The sequence below is a fragment of the Ixodes scapularis genome, unplaced genomic scaffold, assembly GCF_016920785.2.
Source record: "Ixodes scapularis isolate PalLabHiFi unplaced genomic scaffold, ASM1692078v2 PGA_scaffold4__175_contigs__length_147842914, whole genome shotgun sequence".
NCBI lineage: Eukaryota > Metazoa > Arthropoda > Arachnida > Ixodida > Ixodidae > Ixodes > Ixodes scapularis.
The window spans coordinates 124,373,115-124,383,709 of NW_024609879.1; the positions used below are offsets into that span (position 1 = coordinate 124,373,115).

Genomic DNA, 10,595 nt, shown 5'->3' on the forward strand with positions numbered 1-10,595 from the left:
GATTATCCAAGTTGAGATTAATTTTGCTTTCACCGAAGGAAAGGAGAGTAACGTCAGGTTGTTAATATTGATGGTGATGTTTTAAGAACGTAATGACTCTAAGCTTTCATTCTACACAATCAAACTTGCCACCCTCGATTCGAAGACGCATTATCGAATTTGTCGTTCACTCACCCTGACGCCTAAGTTAGGAACTATAAAAGGACGTCACTCAACGCACCTACAAACTACGTGCCCAGGCACGTGCATCTCGCTTGAAAGTCTGTCATTGCCGCTCGTGAGCTCATGGAACGCGCTGCGCGACACTGTTGGCACGAACACGACCTCGACACTAGGGCCACTAAATGAGCTGCGCTGAAGCCTAGCTTATTTAGTGCACTACTGGACACCCTTTTGCGTTTTGCTTGTAGATTTCCTGTTTCCTATCATTTGCAGTCACGCGAGTTCTCTATCTGGTGTGCGGAACAAAAAAATAATAAAACATTTCAACCTGGAATATGCAATAAAATATAGGTGAGGCAAAACAAGAATCTGTACGACACTCACGCATTTTTCGTAAACACCTCCAGCGGTGTGAAGAGATCAAAACAATGTTTTTCCGCATAGCAGAAGTGGCGACATTCAAGATGGCTGCGCTCTTGCGGAAAAGATGTTTAAATTGTGTTTGAAGACACCAGAGTTTCTTGCCTGCCGTTTTAATTCCACAACCTCTAGAACCATTATTTCGAAAGTTGCATGCTGTGCTGTTCCTCGTCGTCGTTCAGCTGGAACGCCTCCAAGCGGGGGCTTCGAGACAGGTGGACGGGGAGGGCGGGGGGGGGGAGGGGGGGGGGGGGCGATTTCTCCTTGCCCCAGTGGCGTCGAAAGAGGGGAGAACGGGCATAAAGGGGGTAAGAGGGAGGAGGGCGGGGACGATCGCCCGAGCCCCACACCTAAACATCACAGAAAGAGATAATACAAATTTGGGGAAAGGGATATCTCCCTTGTTCACTACCATCACCCCCACCCTCTCTCTCTCGCGCGCTCTCTCTCTCTTTCCGCTCTCACTCTTACTCTCTCTCCCCCGAACGTTTCCTACGGCACTTTCTAACCTCTATTTGTGTGGTTCTTTTTACTACTTCACAGAGCCTTATCTGGCACAAACAAGCTTTCTCGTCGCATATCGTAAAAAAAAAAGGAATTAGCATTTATTGCGAAGGTCTCTATTACTTTTGCAAATATCTTTTCTATTCAGAAACAAAAGGCACCGGTGAGATTCGAACTCACGATCTCCTGTTTACTAGACAGGCGCTTTAACCAACTAAGCCACGGCGCCGGAACGGTCAAGAGATATGAAGCACGCGATCAGAAACTGCAACGAAGAACCAGTTTTTGAACAAAAAAGTTGGGTGTTTCGGTCTGCAGAAGGCACCGGTGAGATTCGAACTCACGATCTCCTGTTTACTAGACAGGCGCTTTAACCAACTAAGCCACGGCGCCGGAACAGTCAGCAGATATGAAGCACACAATCAGAAACTGCAACGAAGACCAGTTTTTTAACAAAAGATTGGTGTCTCGGCCTGCAAAAGGCACCGGTGAGATTCGAACTCACGATCTCCTGTTTACTAGACAGGCGCTTTAACCAACTAAGCCACGGCGCCGATAGCACTGCGGGCTCCGCGACATATCGCCGCTCCACTTTTGCGATGAACTGGTTTCCAAGGTCAAGTAGCCTCTTCATAGCCTCTTGCGCTTAAATACAGACGTTGGCTATAGGCTATACGATGCACGCAATGTGTACCAAGCCGACTGTTTTGAAGCTGCAAGAACCCGGTGACGAAACCATTCGGTGTTAGGCTTCAAAAAATTGATGCTTCAAGCTTTTGGTGCATGAAAAAAAGAAATAAGTAAGTATTTTGACCTGTAATCCCGCTTCCCTATCAATTTGGAGCATCAGTACTTGAACGTAGGCAAGCGACAACAAAATTGTTGGACTATTCTTTTCGAAAGATAAGGTGTAACAGGTTAGATATGATACATCCTTTCTTTTTTTTTTCTCTTGTATTTTTTTTTTCTTTTACGCCTGAGCACTGTGATTCCACGTAGCGGCCGACAGAGGTACAAGATGGCAAGATCACACATTTTGTTCACCATTTAGCTGGAAGTGCTGCAGCACTTATCATCTGCTGCTTTAGGGATACTCTTCGATGTGGACTATTTTTAGTGCTCTGTTTGGTAGTCGCGTTTCTTGGTATTCATTAAGTTTGCTTAAACACGTGCTTTCGTGTTTTGTGGTGCAACGGGCACAAGCTTGTCTCCTATTGGTAAGTTCACCTAAGAACATGGCTTTTAAATGCAGGAGAGAGAAAAAAATACAACGTCAGCCTGAGTAGGACAGACGCATATACAGGTTCTGACTATGACCAGACGTCATGCTAGTTATTCCGGAAGCGTTTTGAACTAGCCATGGTGCACCCGCACGAAGTGTGGGTTTTTGACGCTGACAAATAGCATGAGAAGTGACAGAAATTTGGTATAACTGATATACGAATAAAGGGTTTCTACACCACAATGGTTTTATAGAAGGGGTTGGTCACCTTGCTACCGATAACTACTTCATCATAAATGACATTTGCATGACTCGACCAGTAAAAAAAAAAACTAGATTACAAGTTTCAATTCTGATTTTAACACCCTCCCCATAAACTATCAAAATAAGCAACGGCTAACGAAAACATGCATTAAATGACATATTCGGCTTTCGCTCCCAAGATGACCAGTCCGTGAAACGCTGTTTGTGCCATTCTACAGCAAAACATCAGAACAATGTTTATATATTTCCATATTGAAAGAACTCCTGCTATTACAGATATAATAAATGTTGTTATTTGGTGTTTTAATCAATAATAACCGAAAGCACTATTTCGACTGTCGTCACTATAACATCACTGCATCTCACATGTGCCTTAACAAAGTCAATACAGCCCCTATATTTTTGTCCGCGCAGATTAATAACTATTAACGCTTGTAAGATGAAACTGGCTTTGAAATTACAATAATTGCTCTAACGAACTGCAGGTACAAGAAAGGAGCGTCAAGAGTATTTAAAGCTTTTGGGTGTGTCGATAAAAAACACAGGCACGTTGGTTTTTTTTTTTTTTTTTTTGTTTTTTGTTTAGAGTCGTTAACAAGAAATAAACAGTACGTAACGAACAGTGGCCCTACGCTAAAGATACTAACGCCACAAAACACTGGGGCAATGAAGAGAAAATAGATCAAATGTTTCACATGGGATCGTTACACCGTAATGCAATCGGACATAGACACGCGGAACTAATAAAGCGATTAATAAATAAAATCTATGGCAGCATGAATTTAATCAAAATGTGACAAGAGCACAGGAGTATTTGCAATGAAAGAAAACATATATTAACCATAAAGACCATTTGCCATTAACCCCAAAATGAAGAACATGCATCAGCAAGCTGTTTGACAGTTGCGCATTCGAAATTTCATATGGCAAAAGGCTCAAGCCCTCTCCTGTTTTAAGATAAATAATTAAATTCGAACACACTGGAAGTGGATCGACTGGTTCGTATGCAATGTGAGGCTTTTAAGATAACAATACCAGAAAGGGTAGGCTGTCTTGCCTCGTCTTTTCCACAATACCGTACAACAGCCCTAGCCTTTGAAACTTACCTTCCGTGCGCAAAGACTGAATGATTTGACAATGATGACATATGAAAAATATACTTTTTTTTTCTGTCAAACATAAATCGCAAACTGTTGTGGTTAATGTTCTTTTTTTTTATTTAGCAGTACTACAGTCACTAGGGGGTACAAGCAGGAAGGGTACATAATCAATAATGCAAACATCACTTTTTACACACCTGTGTGGAAAGTAGAAATAAAAATAGAGAATAAAACACTCGTAAATATTGGAATCAGCGTAGAAATTGACAAGATCACAAAATAGCCTTCGACTTTTAAGCATTGGTGGCATCCCATGTACTAGACACAAAATCGGAAAAATAAAGTTTTGATACATAGCGCATTTAGAAAGTCCAGATAGCAATGCACAAGGAAAGCATATGGGACGGAAATGCACTTCAGAAAGGTGTCGTCATCTTGGAAAGCTGTGGGAGGCAATGCATTCCAATCATTAATCGCGTTGGGAAGAATAATACTTATATGTATTAGTTCTCGCAAAAAGAGGTTCGACAGATTGTGTGTGTTTGTGTCATGATTCACGTGTTTGGGAGTCTTGGAGGTTTGGATAGCGGATGGTTTCAAGGCTAATTTATGGAAATAAAGTGTCACGTGACCCCCCAGGTCACGTGACCCCCTGAGAACAATTTTCCCGCTAAATCTAGCAAAAAAATTTCCCCGCTAAATCTAGCGAAAAAATGTCCCCAATAAATCTAGCGCAAAAATTCCCCGCTGAATCCGGGAAAAACTTTCCCCGCTAAATCTAGCGGAAAAATTACTCCGCTAAATCTAGTGGAGACATTTATCCGCTAAATCTAGCGGAAAAAATTCCCCGCCAAACCTAGCGGGAAAATTTCCCCGCTAAGTCTAGCGGAAAACTTTCCTCGCTAAAGTTTCTCCGCTAAATCTAGCGGAAAAAATTCCCCGCTAGATTTAGCGGAAAAAATTGCCCGCTAAATCTAGCGGAAATGTTTCCCCGCTAAATCTAGCGGAAATATTTTTCCGCTAAATTACGCCGACGGCAACGCCGCTCAAGCCGGAAACGGGCGCCTATAAGAGCTGTGCTCTAAAAACTTCAATCTGGTCATCTTTCTGCGCACGTGGAGAGGCTGAAGGCCTGCTAGGTTCACCATAGCTGACACGAAATCTAGTCTATGGTATCTTCTGTAAATAAATCTAACTGATAGCGACTGCATTTTTTTCTAATTTAGCAATGGCTCCCTTCTGGTGTGGATCCCGTGCTGTACAACCGTACTCGAAGGCAGACAAAACGACGGTTTTGTAGGCCAGGAGCTTCACTTCGCTCGGTGCATCGTTGTGCCTTTGCCTAAGTACGTCCAGATTTTTTTCGGGCCGCTGAACAAATTATATCAATATGTTTTAACCATTTCAGATTACCTGTAAGAGTAAACCCTAACTATTTGAACCAAGAAGCTTCATTAATTAAGTTAGTTCCTATGCTACTCGTAAACAATAGATGATTTTTTTATTTGTTATCCTAAGATAAACAGTTTTATCATAATTAATCACCATGTCCCACTTATCCAAACATTCAGCTACTTTGTTTAACCTCCAGTTAAGAGTTACGTGATCTTCTAGGTTTGAAACCTCCGCAAAAAATGACATATCAACCGTGAACAATCGCAGTGAAAAAGTTGGTCCAGCGTATTCAATTAGGTGATTATTATAAATAATGAAGAGTAATGGCCCAAGGAAAGATCCTTAATGTACACCTGATTTAACTACTAGAAAACGGGAGCAATGTTTGCTTACATCAACACTGTGCTTCCCGCTTTCCAAGTAGGCTTTAATTTCCACCTTATTATCTTTGGGCGAATTCTAACTTGTTTTAACTTAAAAGAAAGGTTGTGTTTGTCGAAAGCCTTAGAGTAGTCAAGGGACATAGCATCAATTTGGCCAGATTTGTTGATTACCCTTGCAAAAACATGTGCTATACTTGTTAATTGGGTTGGTATGGAAAACCCCCACCTAAACCCGTGCTGCGCATCGGAAAGTAAATTTTTATTATCCAGTTACTCAGTTAGATAGTTTGAAATCACGTGTCCCATATGTTTACACAACAAGCAAGTGAAATATGTTGGACGATAGTAACAGAGTAATGATGAATCACCCGCTTTAAAAACCAAAACCACACGTGCCGAGCGCCAGTCGTGGGGACAGCCCCACTTGAAGATGACGTGTTGAAGAAAACAGTTAAGAAATTTGCAACTGTTTCGGCATATCGCTTTAGTAAACGATTATGAAATCCTTCAGGACCACACGACTTTTTGGCATTAATATTAAGTAACATAGCAAACACCCCTTCATATGTAATTTCAAAATCTAACTCATCTTCCCCTGTATCTTCAGAAACACAAAAAATACACATTAAACAGGTTAGCCATTTCTTCACTGCTCGGGACGACAACACCACTGTGAAGAATTTGCTTAATTTAATTCCTTTTTCAAAGAGATTGCCAAAATTTTTGAAGGCATTCCTTAACAAATCCTGAGAGAGTGTTACAAAAGTAATTGCTCCTAGCCTCTTTTAGTTTCTGTTTTAACAAAGCACTAAGCTGCGAGATCACATTTATATTACGTGATGGCGACCTCCTTTAACGTTTAATTTTTTATTTTAAATTATCTCTCGCGTCATCCAAGGGTTAGTGGAATCGACACGTTTTTGTTTTTTATGGACAAAATTTTGTAAACAATATTCGCAAAAACCTTCGAACTTATTCCACAAAACATTCACATCATTATTGTTGAATGACTCAAAAGCTGTATCGAGAAAATCAAGGATGGAAATGTCGTCTGCCTCATTGTAATTCTTGACGTACATATACCTCGCCCGTTGGGAACACGACTTTTTGTTTTAGAGAACAAGAAACATAAACCAAACTATGCTCTGAGATGCCCTCTTCAATAAAAACAGAGGGAGCATAAAGGTCAGTATTAACAAAAACCCAAATCTAGAAGGGAACTACTCAAGCTAGTAATTCTTGTGGGCTGGTCTACTATCTGGGTAAGATTGAGAGCAAGCATCATATCCAGCACTATCTTCGAGCGTTGCACGTTTGTACGACCGTCTTCGGGATGGTCGGTCTCTTCTAAATACAGTATACGAAGGAGGAATCCGATAAATCGTTCTTTTTTTAACTATGTCTCTGTAATAACAGCCACATGCGTGTCGTAAGTTATACATGCAAAGTCTAGCTGCTCTCCTTTATTTACCACACTTTGCGCGTTTACACAAATAATCGTAAGTTCTTTTTCGGGACGTCGACACGATGGTCCTTCAGTTCGAAACACGACCCTTGAGTCTGTGCCTTCATCCCAAATGTAGGCAGTATTCTTATTATAAAGTTTACCGTTGACCAACCTAACCCTTTCATTTTGTTCGATCATTGGTTCCAACTGAAGCCCAGAAGAATTGAATTTGGTATCTGAATCTCATAGCTGAGCTTGGATATTGAGACCATGATCTGACGTTCTTGTTGTTTTTATTCGGTCAATCTTGTTGGGGAAACTACCAGCAGAAACTTTTAATTACCAATTTTTTGTGAAAGTTTTCTTCTGATAAAAGAAAGTTCTTGAAGGGCGTATGAACAAGGCAATGCACGAGAATCACTCCAAACTAATTCACGTGGTTAGAGCCCTGGAAACAAACATATACTCGGTGCAGATCGTTGATGTGCATCAAGACCGGAACAGCAGCAAAAATGATGCATCCTCATAAGTAATCTTAATTACTTGAAATCGAATTTTTAGTTATTTTGTAATCATTTAAATGCATTTATATTGAAGTAATCACCAGAGAAATTTAATTATCTTTAGAACTACTAAAATTACTCGTAACCTTTACTATGTTTCCATCTCCTTCCTAATAGAAACCGGTACACGTTTTTTACCAAGCAATTCTCGAAGTAAGCCTCCGGCAGAATGATATGGTTTGCCAGAATCGGTGGATTAAGAAAATAGGTAGTTTATAGTTTTGTGAATCTAATCTAATAATGGACAGTAAGAAATACCCGTTTTTCATCCGGCTGAAAGAAACAAATTGTCGTTTTGAAAATCGTAATTACCCGGAAAAGTAACGATTACTTTTTTTTCCCCTGTAACAGTCAAGTATTCTTCTTCCGAAGTAAACAAGTAATTTAAATGAATACATTTTAACCAAGAATATTCCTAATCAATTACTTCTTTTTTGTCGAGTAATTTGTACAAGTCTGAACGGCGCGAGCATAAGACTTCCCGACAACGGACGTCAGACTTTTCAACTTCCAACTTTTTTTTGTGTGTGGGTGCAATTACAAAATAGCATTGACACACACACAAAAAAAAAACCGGCAGAAGTTGCAAGTTGGAAAATCTGACGTCCGTTGTCGGGTGAGTGCTACGCCCACGCCGTTCCGACTCGAACACGTTAATCAAAAAAAAAAAAAAAGTAATGGATTACGAGTACTCTTGGTCGAAGCCAACCGCACATGTTATATAACATGTGGAAGCCTTCAGACTTTATCCTCCGCTTTTCTCCCGTGGCATGTACAGGCTCCGACTTGAGGAATCCTGATTTTGATATTTCACGTACCGCCCATTCCGGGTGGCATTGACCTGGGGGGGAAGGATCGGTAACGCAGAAGGTTGCCGTACTTTTTGTGCGTCAAAGCCGTGCCCTCGCGGACAATGAGCCGGTTCTCCGCCGCATTCGGACGTCATTAAAAACGATCGAAGAAAGGGTTTTTCTGAATGAATCTGTTGCAATCTTTAAAATAAAAAGAGAAAAAAAAGACAGTGCTAGACTGTTTCCCCGCAGCCGATGCTATATGACGCCATGAAGCCAATCAATAACCACCAAAAGTGCATTGTCACGGCACTCCTTGAATTTCTGCATTTTTGCATCGCCGGCGGTTAGACGTCCTTGGAGTGCTCGGCATGCTGATAGAGTCTAATGGCTCTGACGGTCGAACAATTAACAAACTCACCACGAAGACGGAGAACATGATCAGATTAATCAACAGGGCCTCCAACAGGCAGGGAGGTCTTAAAGAAGTCAACCTCCTGAGGCTCTTTCACGACTTCCTCATGAGCCACATCACGTACGCGGCGGCCATGCACTGCTGGCACGGTCACGAGAAGAAGTTGGACACGCTAATTCGAAAGAGCGTAAAGAGGGTGCTGGGCATTCCCAAGCAGGCCATCACCGAGCGACTCATGCAGCCAGGGGTGCAGAACACCCTGGAAAAAATCATCGAGGCACAGGAATCTGCCCAGGTCGCTCGACTGTCGTCTTCGCCGGCTGGAAGGAAGATTTTGGCCGTACTCGGCCTCAACCCCACGCTCGTTGCAGAGCGGCGACATCAGCTCTTTGACGCCCAAAGGACCAGCATTCAGACCTCTCCTTCTCCTTGTAATGTTCGTCCACTGCACAATGTCGGCCGGCACAGGGCCAGGGCCGTCGCGCTTCTCAGACGCGTAGGGACGAACCTCGTTCGGCTTGCTTCGCAGATGCCTCCCAGTATGGCCGTTCGGCCAGGTTCGCTGCAGCTGTCATCGATCACAAGGGTTCGATCCTCAATTCCGCATCTTGCAAAGATTCTACTCCCTCGAGGGCTGAGCAGGCGGCCATAGCACTCGCCCTCCTGGACGATAGTAAATCGCACATCTACACAGACTCTAGATCGGCGGTTCGGGCCTTTGCTTCTGGCTCCATTTCCAACGAAGCCTCTAAAATTCTTGGCAATAAGATTATCCCCCCGCACACAACTACTTGGTTTCCGGCACCCCCATCTCGATTCTCAGTTAAATTCACACGAGGGAGAAATCCTGGGGATTTCTCCCCGGCGCGCGCGCATCACGAGACGAAAAGGCCAGGCTTTTGCACATCGCAAAAGCCTGACGTTTTTGTCGCGGGATGCGCGTGGCGTGGAGAGATCCCCGGGATTTCTCCCTCGTGTGAATACCGCTTTTCTCAATGATTCTGCTCACTCTCGGGCGCGCGCTTTAACCCTCCGCGCCGGGAAGGACGCCGATCTGCAGGTTGGCTACGGGGAATCTTATCTTATTCACCTTTAGCGAATTAAGTCACCAAGAACTATCAAATAGGCACGCGGACTTTTTCGCCCCCGCATGGTAAACTCTCCAGGTCTCAGGCAATCACACGCAGAATGTTGAGGTCCAGATCATATCCCAGTTTAGCCTTCTTCAGCATTATCGCTCCGGATACCTTCGAGTCTACTTGCCCGGACTGCGGGTCGGTTAGCAGCTTCGATCACGTGCTCTGGCGGTGCCCCTAGTTACGGGGGCGCAATCAAGTCACCGAGGAGGAGTGGAGCTCTGCCATTACGAGTTCCGAGCTTCTCCCACAACTCCGGGCTGTCCAGAGAGCCCACGATGCGGCGGCGCGGCTAGGCCTCCCGTCCCCACGTGGGAGCGGCCCGCGGTGCTGCTGACCGGCGCTTCTCAGGACCTAAATAAAGTTCTCTCTCTCTCTCTCTCTCTGTCTGTCCCTTTCTGTCTGTCTGCCTGTCTGTCTTTGTCCGTCTGTCTCTCTCTCTCTCTCTGTCTGTCTGTCTGTCTGTCTGTCTCTTTCTCTCTCTCTCTCTGTCTCTCTGTCTGTCTGTCTGTCGACGTGAACGCAAACGCACAAAGACGATTAGCGCCGTGACGAAGCACTTTTGGTGCTTCTTAATTTCCTCCATTGAATAGTAGCGACTGCTGCAGTCGTACTTTAAAGTGCAACGAAGCATGGTCAGGACTCTAGTTGTTTCCGACACGAGTAACTCTCCCACCCTGCAACATTCCCACATTCTGCAAATTTTCGCAGCGATATATTATAGCTAGAGCCCTTAGTGGGACATGGCTTCGCGCCCATCGACCGCGCTCCACGTCGGCGCGTGCCGTTTTTG

At 43.6% G+C, this 10,595-nt stretch overlaps 3 non-coding genes and 1 pseudogene across 3 annotated transcripts; 1 reads left to right on the plus strand and 3 right to left on the minus strand.

The window, feature by feature from the left end:
- Window positions 1-1,241: 1,241 nt before the first annotated feature.
- On the minus strand, window positions 1,242-1,315 carry Trnat-agu. The gene has a single exon. It is a non-coding gene; the product is annotated as a tRNA-Thr (tRNA).
- Window positions 1,316-1,405: 90 nt separating this feature from the next.
- On the minus strand, window positions 1,406-1,479 carry Trnat-agu. The gene has a single exon. It is a non-coding gene; the product is annotated as a tRNA-Thr (tRNA).
- Window positions 1,480-1,566: 87 nt separating this feature from the next.
- Trnat-agu lies at window positions 1,567-1,640 on the minus strand. Its single transcript has one exon. It is a non-coding gene; the product is annotated as a tRNA-Thr (tRNA).
- Window positions 1,641-8,622: 6,982 nt separating this feature from the next.
- On the plus strand, window positions 8,623-10,139 carry LOC115315734 (annotated as a pseudogene).
- The last annotated feature ends 456 nt before the right edge of the window (window positions 10,140-10,595 follow it).